Source organism: Eptesicus fuscus, chromosome 17 (genome assembly GCF_027574615.1).
Source record: "Eptesicus fuscus isolate TK198812 chromosome 17, DD_ASM_mEF_20220401, whole genome shotgun sequence".
Taxonomy (NCBI): Eukaryota; Metazoa; Chordata; class Mammalia; order Chiroptera; family Vespertilionidae; genus Eptesicus; species Eptesicus fuscus.
In genome coordinates this window covers 40692049-40715556 of record NC_072489.1, presented here as the reverse complement: position 1 = coordinate 40715556, position 23508 = coordinate 40692049, and positions in this window count along the sequence as shown.

The window sequence follows — 23508 nt, the reverse complement described above, 5'->3', positions numbered from 1 at the left end:
GATCCCTTTCTCCCCACGAAGCTGGGGAGGACGAAGGAAGCGGACATTTGCATTCCCATCTTCTCCCCTCTCCTTGCCCATTCCACAGGTGAAGTTACTGAGGCCCACGCATTATAGGATTACAGGCTCTCCCAGAATGCCACCCTCAGAAGGACTCTAGACTCTTCTTGTCTCGGGATTCCTACAGGGAGTAAGTAGTCCTGTGCCCTGGGCCGTTAAAGAGCGGGGCTGTTTGGGCGGTCCCCGTGCCTAGGGTACTACTGACACGGCCCAGGGATGTTCAGTGTCCTGGATCCCATCAGAGCAGGTCTGCACAGGAAAGAATCGTAGCACCCAAAATGCCCAGGGTGCCGCCACCACCACCGTCAGTGTCTATAGAAGAAGAAACTGAAGTTCAAGGAGGAGAAGTGCACCAGTCAGAGTCACTGTGCCTACCCGTTCCCCTTTTCCTTGTCTCCCTCAGGAAAGGACCCTACACACAGCCAAGGCCCAGGGACCTGCTCCCCGCTTCCCCGGCAGCTCCGCTGTGAGCCGCATCCAAGGCCCAGTCCGCGAGGTGAAGCAGGTGTGTTAGGCAGGGCTGCCAGCCGCTCCCGCTTGAGTGGGAGAGGTGCCCTTTTCCTGCCCTTCCTCCTGCTGCCTGCAGCACAGATGGAGCCTGAGCAGCCTTGTGGCCGGAGGAGCTGCAGGGTGGCAGGCGTCCAAGGCCCTGACAAACGCAGAGTCGCTGCCCCAGCCCCGGACTACCCGCCTCCAGACCTCTGTAGGCGAAAGAGGAATAAACTCTCTTTATTTTTTATCTTTTTAATATATATTATTGATTTTTTTACAGAGAGGAAGGGAGAAGGAGAGAGAGTTAGAAACATCGATGAGAGAGAAACATTGCTCAGCTGCCTCCTGCACACCTCCTACTGGGGATGTGCCCGCAACCAAGGTACATGCCCTTGACCGGAATCGAACCTGGGACCTTTCAGTCCACAGGCCGACGCTCTATCCACTGAGCCAAACCGGTTAGGGCTAAACTCTCTTTTTAAAGCTATGATTATTTGGGGGAGATATTTCTAGTATATGCAACTAAACTGATATGAAACTGGTTTTGACTGATAACCATCCAACGTCTTTAGCATCTAAATATGTCCAGCGGCATGTTGGCATTTTGACAGGCCTTCTCTGATGTGTGATCCCATGTGGCAGAGGCACTATGTACAAAGCAAAGGGACGGCACTTCTTTGCCCACGGCAGGAGATGAGCGCGTGGCAAAGCCAGGGCTGAACTCACATCTCTTGACTCCGTGACTATTGCTACTTCTGCTTGTGGCCAGAGAAGGATTTGGGCCAAGAGAGTAACTATATGAGGCTGGGACCATTCATCCTGCGTGACTGAGACCGATGGGTTCCTGGCACTATGGGTCTCTTTGTGATCAGATAATCCCAGGAAGGCAGCAACGCCTCTTCTAGTGAATTAGGCCGGGGCGGCTATTTTCAGGGAGTCACTCATTCATCGTGTGAACGAACTCCTGGTCACGGTAAACGAGGTAATTCAGACCAGGCCTCTCCTGAGGACAATGAAAGGATGTTGGCACAAAAATTGGAAAAACATTTTTTTTTTTCCTTGAAAACACCGAAGATTACAACCTACTGAGGAATTGCTGGGCTAGGGTCTGGGAGGAGACAAGAATCCCGAGATAGAGGCCCAGCCTGCGAAGCTGCGTTCGTCTGAGGACATTGGCGTAAGCAGGAGAAATCGGTACCCAGGCAGGAGCTGGGCGCTGAGTATCCTCAGGGCTGGGAGGGAAGAGTGAACATGCAGGGCTTGTCCTGGGAGGGAACGCTGAAAACCCACTCCCAACCTGCAGTGGGACGACGCCCCATAGGGTGCGGGGAGGGGCGGCATGGACCTGGCATAAGCCGGTCCCTGTTTGTACCCTGGTTTCTGACCAAGAAATGGCAAGTCTTAAGACTGAATTGTGATGATCCCAGAATGTTAACACCAGGCATTTGGCTGAAGCCAATGAAAATATTTTCCATAGTTTGAATCCAAGGCTTCAAAATATTACTCCAACGTCCAGGGGAAGAACCAAGGAGACAGCAGACACTAGAAAAGCCCAAAAGCACATCAAGTCTCGGTAGTATCCGGGCAAACTCAAACATAGCTGCGCTCGCCGTGTTCAAAGAACACGCCACCTACTGTATAATCCCAACTGCATGACATTGTGGGAAAGCGAAACTACTGAGACAATAAGAACAGTGGTTGTCAAGGGGTATGGAGAGATGAAGAGTCAGGGCACAGAGGTGATGGGGGAGGGGCAGCGAAACCATTCTGCCCGACACTGTAATTGTGGGTACGTGTCATCCTACATTAACCCGAACCCACTGACTGTGCAACACCAAGCGTGAGCCCCAATGCGAACTATGGGGGCGCCCATGCAGGCTCATCGACTGTGACAAATGCACGGCTCTGGTGGGCCATGTGGATGGTGGGGGCGGCTGTGCACGTGTGGGGAGAGGGGCTCTATGGAAGCTCCATACTTTCTGCTCAATTATGCTGTGACCCTAAAACTGCCCTCAAAAAGTAAAATGTATTGAAAACAAAAAGTTTTTTAAAGGATATGAAAAAATAAATAGTTCATCTCCTGCCTGTTAACAAGGCCTGGTGACGTGGGATGCAGCATTCAGGGACATGCATTGGAAGATGGAGAATCCCTGGCTCGTGGGCTGTGGTGGACCAAGAGCCGGGTAGTGGGAGTGGTCCGCTGGGTGGCAGGCAATGCAGGGGTGTGATTTCAGATCATTTAGAATCAATAGTGCCCTAACTGGTTTGGCTCAGTGGATAGAGCGTCAGCCTGCAGACTGAAGGGTCCCTGTTCGATTCCGGTCAAGGGCCCACGCCCGGGTTGCAACTCGATCCCGAGTAGGGGGCGTGCAGGAGGCAGCCGATCAATGATTCGCTCTCATCATTGATGTTTCTATCCCTCTCTCCCTCTCCCTTCCTCTCTGAAATCAATATAAATATATCTAAAAATAAAATAAAATCAATAGTAAAACAAAGCAGGAGTTGGTCTCCATTTCATTATCACCAAGCAGCAATTTTAAACTCTATCATTTTAAGCTATATCAGATAAAATACCCCTTCACTAAAAAAAAAAGAATCTTTTGCTGGTCTAAATTCTAAACAAGAACTTAGCTCCAAACAAGAACTATGGTTACTTTGGGGCTTTAATACATGTTAACTCCCAATTAGCATGTTTTTATTACTTGTCCTTTAATAAGCATCATATTCTGAGTGACAGTAATTGAGGAAGCTCCCAGTTATTTGGGGAGCCTGTGACACACAGATGTAGGACCCATGTGGATTTTTTTGTTTTTAATTAACAGACTATTTTTTAGAGCAGCTTTAGGTTTACAGACAAATTTAGTGCACACAGTTCCCACTATTATTAACATCTTCCATTTCTGTGGTACGTTTGCTATAATGGATGAACCAATGTGATGCATTATTATTAGCTGGAGCCCATCGTTTCCATGAGGGTTCACCCTTTGCATTGTATGTCCTGTGAATTTTTACAAATGTACAAGGTGCCCACCAGTCTAGTATCATCTCTAATGGTTTCACTGCCCTAAGTCCCCCGTGCTCCACCCGCTCATCCCTCCCTGCGCCCTTGGCAACCACTGACTGTTTTACTGTCTCGCAGCTTGGACTTTTCCAGAACGTTATGCGGTTGGAATCCCACAGGATGTGGCCTTTTCAGATGGGCTTCTTCCCTTCAGTAGTGCTCATTGAAGATGCCTCTGTGTCTGTCATGGCTGGAAAGCTCATTTCTTTTCCTGAGTAAATTCCATTGTCTGGATGTACTGTCGGTCCATTCACCTGCTGACGGGCACCTTGCTCGTGTTTCTAGAATAAGTTCCTAACTGCTCAGGCTCATTCACGCTCCCTTCAGGTGCAGCTTGTGTCCCCAAACCCTACGGGACTGCACATGTCTGCATTTAAACAGAAAATTCAAATTTAAAAATGAGAGCCCGCTGAGTATGAAAACAAAAGAACAGAACTTGAGTTCCTTCCATATCCTAAGGACCACTTGGAAGTTTGTCTTGTGTTTAAAATCAAAAACTGTGATGCGGAGAGGGAGCGGAGAACTTGGGTGCTTTTGCTTGGTCAGCACAATTTTGGTAAAATATTCAACTGAATTTGAATAATAAGTTTAAACGTGAAATATCTTCTGTGTTTATTTTTTCAAAACCAAGGAACAAATTAAAATAACTATTACTGATTATTACATGATTATTCGTTAAAAATATTTTTGTCGGGTTGGTATTTCTGAGATGGCCTCCAAGATTCCTGCCCTTCAGTGTACATGGCCTGGATAAATGTCCTCCCTTTGTGAGTGGGTGGGACCAGCAAATATAATAGAACTAGAGGCCTGGTGCACAAAATTTGTGCACTGGGAGGGGGTGTCCCTCAGCCCAGCCTGCACCCTCTCGCAGTCCAGGAGCCCTCGGGGGATGTCCAACTGTCAGACATCCTTAGCGCTGCCACGGAGGCGGGAGAGGCTCCCACCACCGCCATTGCACTCGCCAGCCGTGAGCCTGGCTTCTGCCTGGGTGGCGCTCCCCCTGTGGGAGCGCACTGACCACCACAGGGCAGCTCCTGCACTGAGCATCTGCCCCCTGGTGGTCAGTGCGTGACCAGTCGTTCCGTTGTTCGGTCGATTTACATATTAGCCTTTTATTATATAGGATATTTCGTCATTTAACTTTGAGATCATCTATGGGAGATTATCTGGGTGGGGCCGACCTAATCAGCTGAGCCTTTTTAAAGATGAGTTGGCAGAGAGATCTTTCCTGCTAGCTTTGAAGATGCAGCCTGCCTGAGCTCCACAGCTGCCAAGAAATTGATTCTGCAAAAATCACATGAGTTTGGAAGAGGACCTCAAGCCTCAATGACACTCACTCCCCACTGATACCTTGACTGCAGCTTTGTGAGACCCTAAGCAGAGGACCCAGCTAACCTGTGCTGGGCTCCTGGCCCACAGAGCTGCCACATAATAAATATGTGTTGTCCATCTGCTGTAGCAGCAATGAAAAACTAACACACATGCCTGAGGCCTCACAGCTGGCCAGAGGCAGAGCTAGGATGGACACATCCCAGTGCTCAGACTGTATAGGAATCCTTATCACTGCTTTCCAGATGCCAAAACAAAGAAGTCGGGCGTCTTAGCCAAGGTCACAGAGTTGGGAAGTGACCAAGCCAAACGAGAAGCCAGGCCCGTCTGCCTCCAGGCCTCCAGTGGGTTTGCTCCATGGATGGTCCTGCCGGAGGCTAGTGGAGGCGGCTGTCACTGTCAGTGACGCTGTCACTGCCAGGTCCTCATGGTGACTTCTGGCAATTTCTGGTAAGACAGGAGCCCGTGGCTCAGGAGGGCAGTTTCCACTCAGACTCACAGACTGGCTCCACTCAATCCCACCTGGTCATCTAGGTGAGCGAGGGGAGGCACAGGCCCCAGTCATCACCTAACCAGCCCTCTCTTTATTTCCTTGACGTCACATTTGCAATTACTCCATCTTGCCTTGTCCTAGCCCACCCCCCACCCCCACCGCCTGACTCAAATGTCAGCCCTTTGAACGTCCATATCTGACATGGGCTCCCAGTGCCTGCCCAGTGCCAGGCACATGACAGGTATGGAAGGAACAAATTAAAGTAACTATTACTGATTATTACATGATTGCTGAATGGACTATGGAGTGGACGACGATGGCTTCAGTTCCTCTGGATGCCAAGGGAGGCAGGGGCTGAGATCAGACATCTCCGGCCCAGAAAACACCATCCTTTCTCTTCCTCTTCCACAACCCCATCTCCTGGGCTCTAGGGCTCCAGAGATTACTCCCTTGGTGGGAGGCAACGCCCCCAATCTTTCCAGCTCTGCTCCAAGTCATCCCACTCCACCCCACCCAGGAGTACCCCCTGCCAGGCCTCCTGGAGCTTCCCAGGTTCCCAGACACAGCACCTGCTCCCTCTGCTGGGGGAAGCGGGTAAGTGCATGGAGATCCCTCCAGGCTGGAGACCCTGAAAACACAGGGAAGGCAGGAGGGAGAGGATCTAAGGAGCTCCCAGCCAGGAAGTCTGGCTTCAGTCTCGCCTGCAGCGAGGGGCCCCCTTGCCCTGAGGCTCAGCCCCTACCCTCAGGCCTGGCAAAGCAACCACATGCCTCAGCTGCTCTGTCTTTGGTGAGCGAGGCCTCAATGGAGGACTCCAGACCAGGAAGGGGGACATTGCTTCCACCAGAGAGCACATTACTAGCGGGAAGGCAGCCCTTTAGCAGCTCAGCCCCGAGAGCTACCTGGTCCCATCCCTGACAAAAAACAGCACCCCACATCCTCTTCCATCCTTGCAGCAGCCGTGCAGATGGATACTCGCTTCTGCCATACAGATGAGGAAACTGAGGCACAAAGCAGTGGGCTCAGAATTCAAACCCAGGTCAATGTGGCTCTAAAAAATCCCTGCTCCTCGCATACCCTGAACATGTGTGCATCACCAAGTGTTTCTAATTCTTCATCCAAGGAGGACTTGTTACCCTAGGTCAGTGGTTCTCAACCTTCCTAATGCCGTGACCCTTTCATACAGTTCCTCATGTTGTGGTGACCCCCAACCATAAAATTATTTTCGTTGCTACTTCATAACTGTAATTTTGCTACTGTTATGAATCATAATGTAAATATCTGTGTTTTCCGATGGTCTTAGGCTCTACAGCAGCGGTTCGCGACCCACAGGTTGAGAACCACTAGCAGGGTCGCTTAAGACCATCGGAAAACACAGATATTTACATTACGATTCATCAACAGTAGCAAAATTACAGTTATGAAGTAGCAACGAAAATAATTTTATGGTTGGGGGTCACCACAACATGAGGAACTGTATGAAAGGGTCGCGGCATTAGGAAGGTTGAGAACCACTGCCCTAAGTGGTCTCGTGTGGCTTCCGAGCCCAGGCTAGCTCGGCGTGGCTGAGGCTGGTGGTCCCTGGGGTAGGGAATGGCCTGGCCCCAGATTGAGCGAGTCGCTCACCTCTCTGAACCACTGTATTTTAATCCATACAAGAAGCATAATTCCTGATTTAGAAAGTAGTTGTGGGGATTCGCCCTCGTGTGTGTCAGGCTCCCAGCACCTAGGCACAGAGCAGCTGTTATTGTCCTGTCACTGCATGTGTCTGTCTCTGACATTCCTCCCTCCCCCCGAGTGTGGGCTGGCCTCGGCGGCTTCCTTCCAATGAGTGGAATACAGTGGAAGTGGTGGTGTGTGACTTCAGAGAGCAGGCCATGAAAAGTGCTGCACTTCGCCAGGGCCGCTGCTGAATCGCTCACCCCGGGGAAGCCAGCCACCACGTCCTGGGGACACTCCAGCTGCCTGCAGGACCTCTGGCCAGCAGCCACCTGAGTGAACTGGGCGCGACCCTCCAGCCCCAGGCGAGCCTTCTGATAACAGCAGCCCCGCCAACATCTCAACCTCTCAACATCTTGACTGCAGCCCCCTGAGAGATTCCGAGTCACAAACCCAGGTCCATGTGGCTCTAAAAATCCCTGCGTCAGACACTCCTGAATTCCTGACCCACAGAAACTGTGAGATCATAAATGTTTGCTGTTTAAACTTGTTGTTTATTAGTTATAAAAGTATAATGCATGCCCTTTATCATCATCAGCATCCTTGGACCAGCAATTCCTTTGGGGTCCAGCTGCCCTGGTCTCCTCCATATCTGTGGCCACAGAGATTGAAAAGGTCCGGCCTGGGAGCTGGCTATGAAGGAAGGAATAATGACTAAGCACTTGTATCTGCCAGGCACTGAGCTAAGCACTTTACATTTATTTCCCTAACAAAACCCCAACAGGGTCCTAGCTGGTTTGGTTCAATGGATAGAGCGTCGGCCTGTGGACTGATGGGTCCCGGGTTTGATTCCGGTCAAGGGCACATGCCTGGGTTATGCTCGATCTCCAGTGGGGGGCGTGCAGGAGGCAGCCGATCAATGATTCCCTTTCATCATTGATGTTTCTATCTATCTTTCATCTCCCTTCTTCTCTGAAATCAATAAAAATATATTTTTTTAAAAAAACCAACAGGGAAATACGATCGTCCTCATTATACAGATGGGGAAACCGAGGTGCCAAAAGGTTGAGTAACCCACCCAAGATTACACAGGAAGGTACAGGCCTGGGATTTGAATCCAAGTCCACAATTCCACCAGATACTTCATGGCCCCTGAAGGGCACAGTGGCTCCAGGTCCTGTTCCTCCCCCCCATCCCACCCCAGGCCCCAGCACCACCACCACCACCCACTTGCTCTCCGGTGAGAGTGACTAACACCCTCCTCGAACAAATCCCACCCAGCCCATTGTCCCTTAGCCATGGCAGTGCCTCTGTCCTCTCCCTGCTGTCAGGTGAGCCCACCCCTCACCTGCTCCAGGACTAGTCACTTAGCACGTTCGTGGTGAAAGAGCATCTAGTCTGGTCCCCCTCCCTCCGTTCAGACCTAGAGGCGGGCCCAGAGAGGCGCAGTGGCTTATCTAGGGCAGGGGAGGAAGCACTGAGGCCGGATCCCAGGTCTCCTGGCTCCTCTCAACCTGGCCTGCACACAGGGGCTGCCTCCCCCAGCTTTCCCTGCCCCAGTGCCCACTGCAGACTCCACCCACCCCCACGTCCCCAGATCCCAGGGATTGGAACCTGAGGCCAAACTTCCCAGCATCCTCCACTGCCAGGCCCTGAGGGAGCCAGGAGGAGGGGACTTATCTCCACCTGGGAGGTGGTGCTGTCTCACCCCACCCCCAGCCTCCCCACCAGGCAGCCTTGATTAATGAGCTGGTGCTATCTTATCTCCCAGCTGCAGCAGTTAAGGATTAATAGGAGGTGGCGGGACTCTGGGAGGGCACATTCTGCCCCCCAGATCAACCTAAGAGCTCACAGGAGGGTGGGGAGCAGGAGAGGGGACCAAAAGGGTCTGTTCTCTAGCTGCCATCTTGCTCTCCTACCTGAACCGAACTGGCGGAGTTACCTCCAAATGTGGAAAGCCCCAGGGCAGGTCGGGGCTCAATAAATGGCAGCCGTTGTTACATCCTGGTCCTGCCGTTGTTAACTCTGGGAGTCCTTGGGCTGTGCCTACCTTGGGGTTGAGCTGCCCCACTTTGCTAGCCAGTCTTCACCAGGGGGACAGCCCGACTCTGCCTCAGGTGCTTCATCTCTAAAATGGGCACAGGTTTGGCAACAGGGTCGCGGATCTAAGGTTATTTTATTGAGTGATTTGAGAACGGGTCCTGGGGTTCGTTTATCCCGCGGTGAGGATTCAGCACACAGCCTCGATTTCCACACCTGTAACCGTGCTACGGCAATCTCTGCTCTCTGCCCTCCACACGGCACTGTTAGGATGCAACAGCTTCCGGAAAGCCCCATCGGGACTGTCCCAGGTCATGCTGGGATGTGGGCTTCGGGATCCCAGAGGGGGTCAGACCCCAGACTCTGACCGATGGGCTCATGTAGATGGGTGCTGCTGCTCACAGAACCAGCCCCAAATGCAGGCTCAGCTGCGGGAGAAAGGCTGCCTGTTACAGGGTCACAGTTTAGGGCTGAGAAAGGGGTCCCAGATGAGGCAGAGCGACTCCATCTAACCTTGAGCCGGGGCCAGCATGCCTGCAGTCAGCCAATTACCCCACCAGGGCCATGCAGGGGCCAGACTCAGGACCCATGGAGGACTCCACCAGCCTCAGCCCTGGGCTCAGAGGACTCCCAGCAATCTCTTTCCTAGCTTTCTCAAGAAACACGTGGTCACCATATAGGGGGAGGAAAGGTATAAAGATGAGTGAGGGCTGGAGCGGGAGAGAGGGAGGACGGGGGGAGAGAGGGAAGGAGGAGGTGGACTTTCAGATGAGTCGCTAGAACAAGGGAAGAATGGAGGGATGAAATTAGAGGAGGAAAGAAAAACAGATGGGTAAAAGGGGAGTGGATGACAGAAGAAAGGATGTGAAAAGGGAGGGGTAAAGAGACGGAGAGACGAGGGGAGGGATGAAAAGGGCGAATGCCAGAGTCTCGCTGGCCCCATCCCTTTGGCAGGGCACAGCAGGCAGGGAGCCCAGCAGAACTCTCCATTTCCAGAAGGACACACAGACTGACTTTGGGGCCCCAGGGAGCCAGTCCTCCCGCCCCCACTCCAAAGACATTCCTAGGACCACTCCTTCCCCTTCCCTCTCAGCCTCTTCCCACTGCCCCTTCCCAAAGGGCAAAGGGCAGCACAGCCGAGGAACGCTATCTGCTATCAGCCCCATTTATCCCGGCCTGTTTACTCTGGGTCTGCAATTAACAGAGTCTCCTTCCCAGATCAATTAATAGTGGGGGGCCCAACGAGGGCCCCGGGAGCCCCGACAGGCCAGGTTACTCATTGATCAACGATGGGAAATTGATGGAGGTCACTCCCTAATCCTGTTCAGAGGTGTCCCATCCGCCACCCTTTCCTGACTCCCAAAGGGGCACCCACATTCCGGGCGGTTCTCCGTTCAGAAAGGCTGACAGGGGGTGGCCCTGGGACGCCTGCCTCGTGGGGTGGGAGTCGGTGCACACGGTGCGGGTCTGTGTGGGTGCAGCTGGGGCCCTGGATCTGCCTCCATCTGGGCAGCTCCTGGATCAAGCGAAAAAGACTGTGTAGCCTAGTGGTGAAGATCATGGGTCCCAAGAAGGGACCAGACCAAGTTCATAGACCCATCCCTTCCCACTTCCCAGCTGTGTGACCTTGAGTAAGCGACTTAGTCACTCTGAGCCTTAGTCTTCCCCTCTGTAAACAGGGGTGAGGGTAGGACAGACCTACATCAAGGGCTGCTGCGGGGACGGAACGAGTCAGCATCCATAACACAAGTAGCCCGGCAGTCATTGGCCACAGCTTCAGGCTCCTTCGGGGAACCCGGGGAACCCTTCTCAGCCTCCAGGCTCTGCTCTCCCACGGGCACCCTCAGCTATCAGCAGCATTTGGAGGTGCTGCTTCCTGGAAGTTCAGAGGTGCTGGTTGTCCAACACAGTGGCCACCAGCCACATGAGGCCATTTAAATTTAAATTAACTAAAATTAATACTACTCAGCCATTTGGAAGGAATGCAGTACTGATACACTCTACCATGTGGGTGGACCTCAAAAACATCCTGTTGCCCTAGCCCAGTGGTCGGCAAACTCATTAGTCAACAGAGCCAAATATCAACAGTTCAACGACTGAAATTTCTTTTGAGAGCCAAATTTTTTTAAATTTAAACTTCTTCTAACCCCACTTCTTCAAAATGGACTCGCCCAGGCCGTGGTATTTTGTGGAAGAGCCACACTCAAGAGGCCAAAGAGCCGCATGTGGCTCGCGAGCCACAATTTGCCGACCACGGCCCTCGCCGGTTTGGCTCAGTGGATAGAGTGTGGGCCTACGGACCCAAAGGTTCCCGTGTTCAATTCCGGTCAAGGGCATAGCCCTCGGTTGCAGGCTCCTCCCCAGCCTGGGCCCTGGTCAGGGCTCTTGCAGGAAGCAACCAATCTCTCACACGGTGTTCCTCTCACATCGATATTTCTGTCTTTCTTTCTCTCTTCCACGCTCTCTAAAAACAAAACAAAACCAAAAAAAGCATTCTGTTAAGTGAAAGGAGCCAGACACAAAAGATCACACGCTATATGATGGCATTTACGTGAAATGTCCCGGAGAGGCAAATCCATAGACAGAACGTAGCTTGGTGGTCTCCAGGGCCTGGGGGAAGGGCAATGGGGAGAAACTGCTGAATGTGAACAGTTTCCTTGAGAGCGGACGAAATGTTTTGTAACCAGATAGAAGTGGTGGTTACGTAACATTGTGAATGCACTAAATGCCACTGGCTTGTTCACTCTAAAATGGTTAATTTTGCCCTAACTGGTTTGGCTCAGTGGATAGAGCGTCGGCCTGCGGACTCAAGGGTCCCAGGTTCGATTCCAGTCAAGGGCATGTACCTTGGTTGTGGGCACATCCCCAGTAGGAGGTGTGCAGGAGGCAGCTGATCGATGTTTCTCTCTCATCGATGTTTCTAACTCTCTATCCCTCTTCCTTCCTCTCTGTAAAAAAATCAATAAAATATATACATTTTTTAAAAAATGGTTAATTTTACGTTATGCAAATTTCATCTCACTAAAAAAAAAAAAAAATGTATTATCATTTGAAATTTGGTTCCTCAGTAGCACTAGTCACATCCCAAGTGCTCAGTGGCCACATGTGGTTAGCGCCTACTGAGCTGGGGAGCACAGATGTAGAAAATTTCCATCATTGCAGAGTTTTATTGAACAAACTTGACCTTTAGGTCATCAAACAATGATAGTAATAAAACCTCTTCATATACATGATCTCATCTGGCCCTCTCACGAGAAGAGCATTATCATTTTCCTCTAAGAGATGGGGATATTGGGACTCAGAGAGGGTCAGGGTAACCCCAAGGTTGCACAGGAAGTGGCAGGCCTGGCACTTGTACTGGGGTCTTGCATCGAGCCTGGGGTCCTTTCTGCCTCCCTCAGAGAGGAGCTTGGGCCCAGGAAGTAACAACCAAACTCTCTGTCGGGCTGTCCTGCCCATATATCTAACCCTTGGTTTCCTCTCAGACCTGCTTTCTCCTAAAGAGGCCCTGGCACCAGCTTAAAGCGGGAAAGGGTGTGAAAGTGTGCGGTCTGGAAGCCGGAGGGTACTTGATTCCTGTTTGTTTGCAAAAACTGTGGGGAAGAGGACTTATCGCCAAGCGATTTGGAATTTTAACAAAAATTCCAGGAAGTCAGAGGCTGGGTAATGTGAGTGGAGGGGAAAGAATGTATCTTTTCCTAACCCGGGGTTGGCCTGGCCACAGAACTCGGTCAAGAGGGCATGGGCCTCTTCGTCTCTGACCCTGAGCTGTCTGCAGAGCCCTCCAGGGTGGGCTGGGAGGGATACATCTCAGACTAAAAAGACCCAAACCTTTTCCTGACCTTGGCACCATCCACACTCATGGGACAGTAGAAGAGCATGGAGTCTGAGCCTTGTTCAGTTCCAGCTCCATCATTACTGCCTGGATGACCTTGAGTAAGCTACTTAACTTCCCTGAGCCTCAGTTTCCTCATCTGTAACACGGGGACTGACTGTGCACAGCTCCCTCCGTTGCAGTAGGATGAAACAAAATAACAGATGTGGCTCCCAAACACCCTATAAAGGTGAACGGCTCCCGTCAGGACCCAGCAGTTCTCAGCTGCGTCAGGATCTCTCCTCCAGCACCAGCCCCGGGCAAGTCTTAAGACTCAAGTCCTCATTAATAAAACACTAATAACAGCACCATGTCAGACTGACAGGGGTGGGGCAGTGATTATGAACTCCCAGAAGGAGAGATAGGCTGGCTGTCCTGCCTGCATTTGGAAGGTGTGCATTGGAGTCAGATCCACCTGGAAGAGTCCCAGCTCAGTGACCTTGGGCGAGTTCCCTAATCACTTCCGATTTCTCATCTGTAAATGGAGATGGCAATCACACCCAACTCTTGGTATTGTGGAGCAGTTTAAATGAGATAATATAGCACTTAGCACAGTGCCTAGACAGGCAAATGTCTGCTAACATCACTATTAATCAGAGCCCTGAGCTGGGTGCTGGGCAAGGTAAGATGGACAGGAACCAACTGACTAAACATATCGGCAGGCAGAGGGGGCAGGCTGTGTGGAGATTCCAGAAGAGAGAGTTCTCATTTCAGCCTCCAGGAGGCCCAGGAGCCTTGGAGAGCGGCTGTGACCAGCAGGGGAGGTCTGGAGAGGGACGCAGGCACAGCGCCCTCCGCCCGCCCCCTCGGAATCCAGCCTTTCTCATCCTGGCCCCCAGACCACTGCATCAGAACCACCTGGGAGTGACTTGCATTGAACCGGAGTCTGCAGGTGGTCCCGCAATCTGAATGTGTCTTTAACCCGCTCCCAAGGGGATTGCTTCCCACTGCAAATGTGGGAGCCTCTCTCCGCTCCTGGCTGCCAGGTGTGCCCAGTGATGATAAGTCAGCCAGTCTCCTCCCGGAAGGCCCAGGAGGTCAGGGACTATTCGCAGCCACAGGAGGTGAACCCCAAGCTTCATCTGCCCATCATAACTCTAACAATTAAACAAAAAGCCATGAGGTATACTCAGGGGTGCATAGCACAGCCACTGACCAATTCCATCAGATGTCCAATGGATCAGGACAGGCACCCAGAACAGCCATATAGAGAGCCCAGTCGGCTGCATGGGGCTCTGGAGAGGGTTTGCACCGGTCAGGGGCCACTAGGGGATATAAGCATGCTCGAGGGTAGGGCTCTGGGCCCCACCCAAACCTAACCACACATTCCCCTCTCATCTGTTTTATCAGCTGAGTTCCCACAGGCCACATCATTTGAAAACAAGATCATCTTACTTTAAAAACACCAGTGGTGAAAAGCACTGATCTATGAGCGCTTCTCAGCAGGGGCGCTCTCTGCCGTTCTGGCAGGGTACCTCTTGGCCAAGCAGGGCTGGGCCGGCCCTTGCAGGAAGTTAGCATCCCTGGTCCCTGCCCATGAGCAGCCAGTAGCCGCCCAGTCATCCTGATGACAAAGCCCAGCTGTGAAGCACTCTAGCTCAACTCGTCCCCTTTTATAGCTGGAGCCGTTGAGACCCAAGAAGCCCAGCAACTGGCCCGTGGCCACAGCACAGCAGGGCGAGTGTCTCCACTGTGTCAGACAGCGCCAGTCTCAGACCAACCTCACCAGGGCCTTGGTTTCCCAGAAGTGGGCAGTAGGCAAGTAGGAACCCCTTTTCAGAGGGCCTCTTGTGGGCACCCACACCCTGCACTGCCCGTGGGAAGCTACGACCAGGTAGCCCCTGCTGTGGCCTGCACCCTCAGCATGGATTACAGAAGATCCCTTCTGGGGCCAGTCGAAGAGGCTGTGACCACCGCGGTGTCCCTCTGGGCAAATGTATACGAAAATCTTCCTCCTATTAAAGTTCCAGCAGTTCCCAGGCCCGTGCCTCCGCTCTCTCCCAGCAGAGGACAATCGGGCCATTGGCTTGGGTGGGGGAGAGTGGATTCACTGGCTGCAGCTCTGCCCAGCTCCTCCCCACCCGCACCCTCTCCTTAATGAGGCCATTGTTTGCCCAGGGTTCCCTCAACAGCTGGCCCCCACCCCTACCACTCCTGCCCTGGGTTTCCCCTCCAGGGTCCTGCCCTCGGGAACCTCCTGGGGCTTCCTGACTTCCTCCCCCGGGGCCTCTCTGACCTACCCTTCCCCTTGCTAGCCCGCTCACTTTCCTCTCCCAGCTTCTGTTTTTTAAATTAATCAAAGATGCATGGACTGCCGATCGACTTCTGTTCAGCATGAGAGGAAAGCATGTAATTCCAGCCAAAAGCAAATAAATCTGCTCCTTTATTTACGGGCAAATGAACCATTCTGTGTTGATTTGGGGAAACATGGAGTAGTTTATGAACCTTTAGTAGCGCCTTCACAGACCCTGGGTGGTCAAGAACCACCAAAAAGAAGATAGCTTTCAGCTGAAACAGCTGATAAATCTGGAGTCCTGAGGGGCTGTGCGTGGGGACCGAGCGCTGGCTGCCTCCTGTGACTGCACAAAACTGAACACTTACACTATAGCATGTTTGAGCATCTTGGGATACTTCTCACTCACTACTAGTGGCCCAATGCATGAAATTCATGCACATTAAAAGGAAATTAATTAGAGGAAATATTTTAATATCGCTATTCGCCCTTTCTCTATAATAGAAGTCCTTTCTCTATAATAGAAGTCCTTTCTCTATAATAGAAGTCCTTTCTCTATAGTAGAAGTGTCAACCAAATTCATGATTGACAATGACAGATGGGAACACGTGCGTGCGATTGGCACCAGCAAGAGCTTTATATGTATCTCGCATGTGCAAGTCAACTTAGCCTTTTATAGATATAGAATAAACTTGCTTAATTAGACCTGCTTTCTCATTTAGCTAAACTTTTTCCAGCCCAGTGAAGCACCCCAACTTCTCTTTCAGGTAATTGTCAGCAACACAGCAATAAATATCAACAGGAAGCAGATTGTTATTGTAGATCACACAGGGAGAACAAAGGGTAAGCTATTTAACTGCAGCAGTGTTTTTTATTTTGTTTTGTTTGATTTTAAATATATTTCTATATTGATTTCAGAGAGGAAGGGAGAAGGAGAGAGAGAGAGAAACATCAATGATGAGAGAGAATCATTAATTGGCTGCCTCCTACTGGGTATTGAGCCCACAATGCAGGTATGTGCCCTTGGCCAGAATTGAAGCCAGGACCCTTCAGTCTGCAGGCCAACGTTCTATCCACTGAGCCAAACCGGCTAAGGCTGCAGCACTGTTTGACTATATTCTGCGTAGTGAGAAAACCTGAAGTCATTTTCAAGGTCCACTACTAGTATTTCTTATTCTTTTCAGTTGGGTAAAGTTTCTAAGCTTTCTAAATCTCCATCTTCTGGCTAATGAAAAGAAAATAGGATTCCACCAAGTCTCCTATCTACCTACTCCAGGACTTCTGTGAGGATCAAATCAGATGAGGCACGGGGAAATGCTTCACAGACATTTGGTTACAGTGTAAAATGTTTCCACCTGGCTATAAAGCAAGTCATGTTCCTGGGCTGAAGAAACTGCAAGGAGGCTAGTCGTCACTAGGGAGAGGAAGCTGAGTGTTGCTATGTGACATTATTACCCGGTTGGTCAGACACTTAGCATATTAGTCTTTTATATATAGACTAGTGGCCCAGAGCACGAAATCCATGCACATTAAAAGGGAATTAATTAGAGGAAATATTTTAATATTGCTATTTGCCCTTTCTCTATAATAGAAGTGTCAGAGATGAAAGAAAATTAGTAAAATGTATACGAAAATATTCCTCCTGTTAGAGTCTGGGGCACACACCACAGGAACCAGAATCAAGTCCCCTCCCACCCACATGCGTCTCAAAATCACGGGAGACCCAGACCCGGCTGGCCACACCCCCATTGAGCTAGATCCAGAACCAACAGGCCCCACCCCCATCAAGCCCTGCCTGGTGGGGGGCGCGGCCTCAGGTCCCCTGGCCCAGGTCCAGGAGTGTCCCTTGAGGTCCCCTGGCCCGGGCCAGGGGGCCTGGCCTGAGGTCCCTTGTCAATCCCTGCCAGGCAGGGTGCACGGCCTAAGGTCCCCTGGCCTGGGCCAGGGCGGGGGGCGCACCTTGGGGTCCCCTGTCAAGCCCCGCCGGGTGGGGAGTGTGCCCTGAGGTCCCCTGTCAAGTCCGCTGGGTGTGGGGCACGGTCTGAGGTTCCCTGTCAAGCCCCGCCAGGTGGGAGGAACGGCATCAGGTCCCACGGCCTGGTGCCAGGGCATGGGGTGCAGCCTCAGGTCCCCTGGCCCAGTGCCAGGGCAGGGGGTGTGGCCTGAGGTCCCCCAGCCTGGCTCTGAGGTGGGAGGCACAGCCTGAGGTCCCCCAGCCTGGTGCCGGGGCTGGGGATACAACCTGAGGTCCCCCGGCCTGGCGCCAGGGCAGGGGTCATGACTTGAGGTCCCCTGTCAAGCCCTACCAGGCAGGGGACACAGCCTCAGGTCCCCTGCCCCTGCTCCAGCCCAGCACCATGCATCCTCAGGTCCCTGCTGATTGCTCATTAGGGGAACTCGGCCTCCGCTGTGGGTGCAGCCATCTTATGTTACAGGATCCCTGCCCCTACTGTGGGCGCAGCCATCTTGTTATGGTGTGATGGTCAATTTGCATATTACCTCTTTATTTGATAAGACTAGAGGCCTAGTGCATGAAATTCGTGCATGGGGGGGTGTCCCTCAGCCCAGCCTGCACCCTCTCCACACTGGGACCTCTCAGGGGATGTCCGACTGCCGGTTTAGGCCCAATCCCTGTTTAGGCCAATTATTTGAACTGGATCAATTAGCTTAATTGGACCATTAGCTTAATTGGACCAATTAGCTTAATGACTTAATTGGACCAATTAGCTTATGACTTAATTGGACCAATTAGGTGAATTGGAAGAATTAGGAGAATTGGAAGAATTAGGTGAATTGGCCAATTAGCTTAATTGGACCAATCAGATTAATGACTTAATTGGACCAATAGCTTAATGCCTTAATTGGACCAATTAGCTTAATTGGACCAATTAGCTTAATGAATTAATTGGACCAATTAGCTTAGTAAGTTAATTGGATCAATTTCATTGAGTCCAATTAGCTGGCCTCTTTTGATTGGGTCAACATAATTGGATCAATTTTCTTAATGATTTAATTGTAATCAAATTTATTCAATTAAATCAGGTTAATTGGATTCAATCTAATTGATCCAATTAAATCAATTTCAGCTAACTGGATTAAATTTAGTTGTTCCATTTAAAGCAAATCTAGTTAATTGGGTTAACATTTTTTTAAATATATTTTTATTGATTTTTTACAGAGAGGAAGGTAGAGGGATAGAGAGTTAGAAACATCGATGGGAGAGAAACATCGATCAGCTGCCTCCTACACACCTCCCACTGGGGAGTGCCTGAAACCAAGGTACATACCCTTGACCGGAATCAAACCTGAGACCCTTCAGTCCGAAGTCTAATGCTCTATTCACCAAGCCAAACTGGTTAGGGCAAATTGGGTTAAATTTTTATGATCCACTGCAAACATGTCAAACTTGCAGCGCATGGGCCGAATAGGGCCCACAATGAATATTTTTGCCGCCTAGTCAATATAATGATGTGTAAGAAATGTTTTAATAAAAATTTCATAACTTAATTTTTACAATATCCTGTTATACATAATCTATACTAATAAAAGGGTAATATGCTAATTAGACCAGGTAACCAGCCATCTTCCAGATGTCCAACTTCCTTCTGGACAAAGCGACGGTGGTGGGGAACGAGGCAGAGGCAGTTAGGGATGATCAGGCTGGCAGGGGAGGACAGTTGGGGGCCATCAGGCCGGCAGGGGAGCAGTTAGGTGGCAATCAGGCAGGCAGGCAGGTGAGTGGTTAGGAGCCAGTGGTCCCGGATTGTGAGAGGGATGTCAGACTGCAGGGATCCTACAGGGATCGGGCCTAAACCGGCAGTCTGACATCCCCCGAGGGGCTTCAGGTTGGAGAGGGTGCAGGCCGGGCTGAGGGACACACCGTGCCCCCTCCTCCCCTCCCTCCCCCGTGCACCAATTTCATGCATCAGGCCTCTAGTCTACATATAAAGGCTAATATGCTAAGTATACGACCATCCAGGTAATGATGTCATGTAGCAATGCCCAGCTTCCTCTCCCTAATGACTAGCCTCCTTGGAGTTTCTTCAGCCCAGGAACCCGACTTGTTTTATAGCCGGGTGAAAACATTTTACAGTTTAATGTGCCTCATCTTGTTTTCATGTGCCTCATCTCATTTGATCCTCACAGAAGTCCTGGAATAGGTAAATAGGAGACTTGGTAGAATCCTATTTTCTTTTCATTAGCTGGAAAATGGAGATTTAGAAAGTTTAGAAACTTGACCTAACTGAAAAGAAGTAAGAAATGATGGAACTTGAAAATGACTTCAGGTTTTCTCACTATGCAGAATACAGTCAAACCGTGCTACAATTAAATATTTCACCCTTTGTTCTCCCTGCATGATATACAATAATAATCTGCTTCATGTTGTTATTTACTGCTGTGTTGCTCACAATTACCTGAAAGAGAAGTTGGGGTGCTTCACTGGGCTGGAAAAAGTTTAGCTAAATCAGAAAGCAGGTCTACTTAAGCAAGTTTATCTATATATATAAAGCTCTCACTGGTGCCAATCGCACACGTGTGTTTCCATCTGTCATTGTTGGTAGTGAATTTGGTTGACACTTTTATTTTAGAAAAAGGGTGAATAGTGATATTAAAATATTTCTTCTAATTAATTTTCTTTCAATGTGCACAAATTTGTGCACCAGGCCACTAGTTATCTATAACAGGATATTGTAAAAATTAAGTTATGAAATTTTTATTAAAACCTTTCTTACATACCGTTTTATTAAAACGTTTCTTACATTTCCTGGGCCACAAAAATATTCATTGTGGGCTGCGTGCTGCCCACGGGCAGTGAGTTTGACATGCTTGCTCTAGACCTTGAGCTCCCTGAGGGCAGTGGCCCAGACAACCAGCATCAAATCTATTGCAGCCTCAGTTACTTGAGTCCCACAGAAGTGCTCTGACCTAGGGCCCTCCTCTCCTGCAAGGGAGTTTTGAGTCGAGGTTTAACAGGATGGAACTCCCCACCCCCAGCCATTTCTCACATGTAGGCAGGAATCTACAAGCCACAGAGGAAAGTCCTGTGTTCAATTCCAACAACTTCTTGGCTGTGTGACTCTGGGCAAGATATTGAACCTCTCTGTTTTCTCCTATTAAATGGGGATGATCGTGCCTCCCTCACAGTGCTATTGGGATAATTAAATGAGATGATGTATGGGAAAGCCAGGCATATAGGACACCCTAAACAAGTATGCAAAAATGAAGGGGAAGGAGGGAGGGAGGGAAGTCAACATGAGCTTAGGGAGCTTGTCCATCAACCCCAGCCTCCCAGCAACCATGATACACCACTCAACTCACTCCACCCAGGACCCCCCAGCTCTCCCCACACTCACCCTCTAACCCTCCTAGTCTTACCTGGGCTCCCAAGAATTCCCACAGAGCCTGAAAAGGGAGAAAGAAAGCTGGCTCCAGCCTGAGCCCATCTGGCTCCAAAGACTCCTTTCTTCTGCCACTTCCTGCCACCAAGTATTCATCCGTCCATGTCGCCATTCATTCATGCAACATCCATGTGACTGACCGTGTGCTAGGAGCACGGGAAACCGAGGTGAACAAGGTCTTGCCCCTGTGAAACTCAGTCTACCGGAAAACCAGAAATTGAGAACATAAACTCAGTGATATGCTGAGCAGTGACTTGAGGAGGGCTGCAAAGGAGATCCGGAGTTCTACCAGCATGCCCAGCGAGGAGGCCTGGCCCACCTGGAGCCTGGGTAAGAGCTTCATGCGAAGAGCCATCAGAGCAACTGAGGGTCTCGAGTTGAAGGGCGAGGCTATCAAGTCAGCAGTTAGAAATGATCACTTTGCTCCACAGAGTGGAAAACCATGAAACCAGAGGGCTGCCCAGAGCAGCGAGGCAGGACCGGAGTGGGGAGGGAGAGCACAGTGGATTCAAGAGAAATGCAGGCGTGAGAAGCCACAGCACTCAGTGACCGTCTCTAAAGGCCACGGTCACACCATCCTTTAATACTATTAACTAACAATTACATAAGTAGCTCCTCCGGTGTGCACCGCTCTAAGCAATTTTTAAATGAACTTGGATGCTCTCAATAACCCTATAATGACTTCTTGTTACCATCCTCATTTCACAGATGAGAAAACTGAAGACAGAGGTTAAATAACTTGCCCAAGGTCAAGTAGCATTGCTGAAATGAGAATCCAGTCCTGCTCTAGAGTTCACGCTCTGAACCAAAACATTGGACTGCTTCTCTGACAAGCTTTTAGTCTGGGTTGCCCACTAGCCACAGCCTCGGACGCCAGGTGTGCTGGGGACCCAACCGGAGAGCATTACTCAGCCTTTGCTCCATCCCAGTCCCTGTCCAGAGAATACCAGCAGTGCCCACCCCCATCCCACTTCCTTTTGCGCTTCAGACAGGCACTCTTAGAGCTGGACCGAGCCCCAGGCCCAAGGCAAGTGGGCCTCTGCTTTCGTTCCAGAGCCACAGGAAGGACAGCGTCCAGGCTCACAGGAGGGAGGACTAAGGCTTGCCTTTCTGGCCACTTGAGTCAGTGACAACGAGCCTAGCTCCAGCCCCTCTACAGCCAGGCCCCAAGTGACACCAGGGCACCCGGCGATCCTGAGCAGCCTTCCTGAACTGCTGCCCAGAGCACAGCACACAGGGGGCCCCTGGGACAGATGTTGACTTTGCAGTCAATAAAGCTAAAACACTGGAAAGTAAAACAATGTGCAGGTGTGATAGAAGGAGCACTGAACTGGGAGTCCGGAAGGCCAAGTCCTGGTTTCCTCTCACAGAAAACGATGGGGGGATGGAGGGCCCTGGGGGACAATTGCTAGGGGCCCCTGCCCGCACTAACAGTGCTTCTAGTTACACAGACCCTTTCCCCTGGTTTTGCTGAGCACTCAGGAGCAGCTTCTATGAAGGCAGGCGACCTGGCAGGAGAACACTGAGGTTGTAAAATGCAGATAATCCCACGAGGCTAAAATAAGGACAAGATTCAATCTCACCACTTCTGGCATCCCAACTGTGAACCCAGGAGAACGCCGGGGAAGACACCTGCTAAGAAGAGCTCCTGGTGGCTAACGGGGCTCAAATTAAAGAAAAGAAAAGCCTACCAGCCATTTCTGCACGGGGGCCTGTCGTGCAAGCTGCACTTCACAGAGGAGCCTGTGCTGAACTACCCACTTGCACTGTGTTATGGCCATCTGAGCCAGCCCTTATAAAGGCTTCCTGAAATCCTGTTTCAACCAATAGGATTGAGACTTTCTCCATCCAATCAGAGCTGAGCAGTTCTGACCAATCAGAGTGGCTCTGTTCTGACCAATGAGGACAGTGCCTTCTGGACAAATCAAACTGCAAAAATGTGGAGTTCTCATTTGCATGAGGATAGACCAATCAGGAACCAGGGGTGGGGACTTCTGTCATATAAGCCAGCTCCCCTGTGGCTCCAGGAGCACCTTTCAGCTTAAGAAGAGATCCAGGCTGCTCTCCTGGCGGGAGCAGAGTGAAGCAGACCAGCACAGAGCAGGTGGTGGCTGAGCAGAGCTATCTAGCCAGAGAGGGGCCTGGCCCCAGAGTTGTTCTACAGCTGTGCTGTATCACAATTGAGCTGTTTTGCATTGAATAAAGTTTCCTTCTTCACTGCACCCCAAATTGGGGCTTCTTGTTGGAGGTGAATTGCACCAATGACCATTGCTTGACACAACCTTCCTCAGAGGTGGGCAAGTCTGTGCTGGCAGGACCTCCTCACAGCAGAAGACAGAAGAGATTCCCAACTTCAGGCCAAGGACAAAGTCAACCTCACCTCCATCATCATCCCAACCCCCCCTCCTTTTCATTATCACATTTGATTCTCCAGATAGCCGCATGGAGAATGGGGGTCAGAGGTGGTCCTCCCATTTTACGGATGAGGAGACGGGGACTCAGGGGGAGGGGCTTGCTATTAAATTGAAAACACAGCTCAGACCTTCTGAATCCAAGCTTGCTGCCCTCCCCACTGCCGCACTGCCTCTCCTGGGTGCTCTGTAGGAGGCACGAATGGGGCAGATCTTGTGGCTCTTGGCTCTGTTGTATCACCTTTCACGGACACCAAGGACTCTGCGGAGTGCTTCTCTCATCCCTTATCTCAGTAAGTTTTCACTATCACCAAGTAAATAACAGACTTTTTCATTTTACAGATGAAGAAAGTAATGTTCAAAGTCCAACCGACATATGTCCAAGGACACACTGCTAGGAAGTGGTCACCGTTCACCACCAGTCAGTCCGACTGTAAGCCAGACTCTTCCCGCTACC